This window comes from Mus pahari, chromosome 23 (assembly GCF_900095145.1).
Source record: "Mus pahari chromosome 23, PAHARI_EIJ_v1.1, whole genome shotgun sequence".
NCBI lineage: Eukaryota > Metazoa > Chordata > Mammalia > Rodentia > Muridae > Mus > Mus pahari.
The window spans coordinates 39429422-39434540 of record NC_034612.1 but is presented as its reverse complement, the minus strand read 5'-3'; positions in this window follow the sequence as shown (position 1 = coordinate 39434540).

Sequence of the window (5119 nt, the reverse complement as noted above, 5' to 3'; positions counted from 1 at the left end):
ACACATATTACACAACACACTATACCACACATACACATATTACACACATACATACCACACCACACGCGCACACACCATATACACACATATACCATACCATACTCACAAACACATATTCCATACACCACACACATATACACACATCACACACATATACATACACACGAACAGCATACACCATAACACACACACACACACACACACACACAGACACACTACAATGCAATGCAATATAATTAAAATTCAGGATACCACGGGTATAAAGGACAAAGTACTTAAGAAAATGAACATGTCAGTGGCCCTTCCTGCCGACACCATGCCAAAGCGGTCGTTACCCTCTGGCACACGTCAGATGGAACTGGAATGCTTTTTCAGTTAGGAAAGAACCATAGAGTTGGAAATCACTGCCAAGTCCCGGAGGCTTGTAAGAAAGTTATCTGGGAAATTCCTTAAAGTCTTGTTTGAAGGAGAAAGAGAACATGTTTTTCTCTGTTAGAGCAAGGAGCCATCCTGCTCTCTTGGGGTTCAGTTATGAACTGGAAATGGGGGAAAAAAAATGAATGAAAAATATACATGATCAATTCATTTCTTACAAATGTGATTTTTATTTTTTTGTATTTTTAAAGTTTTTTTAACCTGTTATTAGTAGGTTTTTATAAAGCCAATGATATGTTTTGTAGAGCATGCTATGGTCTGGTGGGAGGCGGTACCTCAGCAGGCCCATGCTGAGACATCCCTCCCCTGAGGTACCAGTCATATGACAGGTCTAGTATAGAATAAAGTTTACTTGGTGGCGTGGGAAGGGGAGTTGAGAGGAGAGTAGAAGCAGAGAGAGAGAGAGAGAGAGAGAGAGAGAGAGAGAGAGAGAGAGAGAGAGAGAGAGAGAGAGAGAGAGAGAGAGAGAGAGAGAGAGAGAGAGAGAGAGAGAGAGAGAGAGAGAGAGAGAGGAAGGAAGGAAGGAAGAAGGTCGAGGAGGAGGAGGAGGAGGAGGAGGAGGAGAGGCTGGCCAGGAACACATGGAGAGAGAGGGGCGAGAGGGAAGTGGAGAGAGAAGGGAATTAGAGAGGAGACATCAAACAGTCCCTTTCATAGCAAGCCAGGCCTGCCTGGCTGTTGCTCGGTAGCTGTTGGATGATGGAGCCTAGAAGGAATGCTAACAGTTATGAGCACTTTGCCTGCATTTATGTCTGTGCACCACCTACATGCAGTGCCCACAGAGGCCAAAAGAGGGCATCAGATCCCCAGGAACCGGAGTTATCGTTACCTCTGGTGTGTAGTGTTTTTATTTGCAATTTTTCTCTAAGAAAACATTTGTTTCTTAAATGTAATCACAGACAGACCATTGTGAGCCACCATGATAGTGCTAGGGACCAAACCCACACCAGCAAGGGCAGCAAATGCTCCCAACTGCTGAGCCATCTCTTCAGCTCCCAAACGTGATTTTTCCCTTACCCGACACATCTTCCATAAATTAGGCCAAATTTGATGTGTCCTGCTTTGGGACCCTGTTAGAAGGGTGACTTATGATAGGCAGTTGTCACATAAAGCCTCCAGCATTCTGAGGATATCGGCTTAGACTCTCCCAGTCCTTAAGAATCTGGTGAAAGGTAAAGAAGCCGATCACGAGCCGCCACTGCCCCAGTTGAAGCAGCGTGAATGGGTTAGAGATTCACACACACACAGAGTCCTGTGCCATAGCTGGTGGGTCCCTGCACACACAGAGTCCTGTGCCGTAGCTGGCGGGTCCCTGCACACAGAGTCCTGTGCCATAGCTGGCGGGTCCCTGCACACACAGAGTCCTGTGCCATAGCTGGCGGGTCCCTGCACACACAGAGTCCTGTGCCANGGGTCCCTGCACACACAGAGTCCTGTGCCATAGCTGGCGGGTCCCTGCACACACAGAGTCCTATGCCGTAGCTGGCGGGTCCCTGCACCGTGACGCAGGTCAGTACCTTCCTTCTCTAAGGGTCACTTTGCTGCTCTGTTAATGAGCCTGGGTCATTACAGTGCCTGGCTGTAGTCACCTGGAAACTGCTTGCCCCTCAATGGTTCATGTGCTGAAAGCTTCGTCTCTGATACAGCAGAAGCAAGAGTTGACAGGACCGACATCACGGGGACGCCACCTTGAGCCTGGCTTTTGAAAGCAGCCTGAGTCTTGTACCTGCAGGTTAGTTACTGGAGAAGCTACCTATTGTGAGTGGGACCACTCCGTACACTTGATATCTTGACTGGAGCTGTTAACATTTTTGTGTCATGGTCTTCACTTATTTGATGACATCTACCATGGTGGCCCGGCATGAGACCCTTTCCAAATGCAGTCACCTCCAGATCTGTGTGCCAAAGTTAACCTTTTTTTGTCTTTATTTCTTTTGCAAAGCACAATAGACTCGGGTGTTTTGTTATAGTAAATGAATAAAGACTGGGTGGTGAGTTTGCTTTAAAGATTAAGGAATAGGCCGGGCAGTGGTGGCGCACGCCTTTAATCCCAGCACTCGGGAGGCAGAGGCAGGCGGATTTCTGAGTTCGAGGCCAGCCTGATCTACAGAGTGATTTCCAGGACAGCCAGGGCTACACAGAGAAACCCTGTCTCAAAAAAACAAAACAAAACAAAACAAAACAAAACAAAACAAAAAGATTAAGGAATAGGTATGTCTATGCCTCTGACATAATTCAATACTTAAAACAAAGGTTGGTCATCCTAAAGTCACTGGTTATCCTTCTGGGATTTTAAGATTTCCTAGGGTGAAAATACTACAGGGATTATTCTGTTGCTGTGATAAAACACACCGACTGAAAGCAGCTTCTGAGAGGAAAGGGTTTTTTTTTTTTAGCCTATAAGTTAGAGTTCATCACTGAAGGAAGTCCAGACAGAAACTGTAAGGCAGGCCTGATACCAAACCGTTTAGTGTTACTTCTAACCAGCGAACTCACAGCCGAGGAAGTGCAGCAGAAATCATGGCGGAACACTGGTGGCTCAGTTGCCAACTCCTGCTTAGCTCACTTTCTTACATAGCCCAAGACTGCCTGCCCAGGGAATGGCACCACCCATGGTGGACTGCGCCTTCCTATATCTAAGATTAAGGCAATCCCCACAAGGCAATCCGATTTACTCATTAACCCTTCAGCAAAGAGTGGTCTTCTTTAGGGGAAGATTGTCCTTCTCAACTGAGCACACAGTCTATTTGCATTTGTTATGGTAGCTGTTATGGTTTGCGTGTGAAATGTTCCTTGCAGGCTCCTGTGATGTCTTGGTTCCCCCAGTCAGTTGTGTTGCTTTGGGATTTTATAGAGTCCTTGAGACTGTGGGATAGGTAACAGATGAGTTCCTGGGGAGGTACTTGAGAGGGATACCTGCTTCTGGCTCTGGCCTAAGCTGTCTGCTTCCCAACCAACTAAGACAGTAGTTCTCAGCCTGTGGGTTGAGACTCCTCCTCTGGGGAGGTCTCAAATGACATTTTCACAGGAGTTACATCTCAGATATCCTGGGTAGGGATTTGTTTGAATATGTTTGGCCCAGGGAGTGGCCTTGTTGGAGGAAGTGTGTCACTGTGGGGGTGGGCTTTGAAACCCTCCTCCTAGCTGCTTGGAAGACAGTCTTCTGGTTGCCTTCGGAACAAGATGTAGAACTCTCAGCTCCTTCAGTATCTGCCTGGATGCTGCCATGCTTCCCACTGTGACAATAATGGACTGAACCTCTGAACCTGTAAGCCAGCCCCAAATAAATGTTGTCCCTTATAAGAGCTGCCTTGGTCACGGCGCCTCTTCACAGCACTAAAACACAAACTAAGACATCCTGCATATCAGATCCTTACATTATGGTTCATAATGGCAGCAAAACTACAGTTATGATATAGCAACAAAGACAATATTATGGTCGGGGGGTCAGCACACCATGAGGAGCTGTATTAAAGGGCCACAGCACCAGGAAGGTTGAGAACCACTAAGCTAAGATGTAATAAGCCCCATCCACTACCACAGCCAACTGGCTATAGTCTCTCCAGCAACCAGGCCTTCTCCACTATGAGGAACTGATGGCCTCTCAACTGTGAGTCAACTGTCTACCCATAGTAAGCCGGTGTTTGCTACTTCAGCCTCTTTTCATCAGATTCTGTTCTCAAAATGTTTAAAAGAGAAAGACTTATCTTCCTTTCAGTGGACTACCTTAGTTATTTACTTATTTTTGGATGCCTAACTGTTGTGTAACAGTTTCCTCTGGGATTGAAGCATTCCATCTTGCTGGAAAGCTCCTTAAGCAAGCTCAAAATATCTTCAGGAAGTCCCTGAAACTGACCAGATTCACTAAGCCCCTCCCAGTGCAGAATAAACAATAAAAGCCAAGAGACCCTGCCAGTCAAACAGAGTTGCAAAGTCGACTCTCAGACAAGTGGAGCTTCAAAGAAGACCCTTAGCATAAGACTCACTGCCTGGAAGAAGCAGAAGCCAGCTGATGAGCTGCCTGGAAGAGGTTTAGACCAACCGAGCCACCTGGATGGAACATCGTCCAACCTGTTGAGCCTCCTGTAGGCTGGTGTGAGCTCTGAGTTCCCAACTTTGTGAGCTGTCACCTGTGCTGGGGAGGGAATTTGTTATGCAGCTGCCATTTCTGCTCCTGTAAGTAACCCCAATAAAATGCACCGTTTACCGGGTTGGTCCATACTTTGGTCTGTTGGGGGCTCTCTATGTGCGAGTGAGTGGAAATGTGTGTAGCATCTCTCTAGGAAAAGTTTTGTCACTCAACACTAACCTGATTTCCTTCCACCCAAATAGAAGCACCCTCAGTTTGCAAGGCAGCAATCAATTTTACTTCCCATAATTCATTTGGACACCGTGTCATGCCTACCAGCACGATATCTAAGGGGCTCAGCATGAGGATAGACCACACTTCACTTGGGAGCTGGGTGCTTTGGTGTGTCAAGACAAAATTTTAGTTTGGAGAGCAGTTCTGCAGGAATGAAGAGGAAAGCCCCCTGTAAACATTCCTTTAAGACTATCCTCCCATCCTGCCAAGCCAATCCAGTCAAGGGCGTTGCTTTCTAGTGATTTCATTTATCCGACAGAACCATGATCTCTTGAGTATAACCCCAGCCTCTTGAGTATCTGTAGAAAAAAAAAAAAAAAA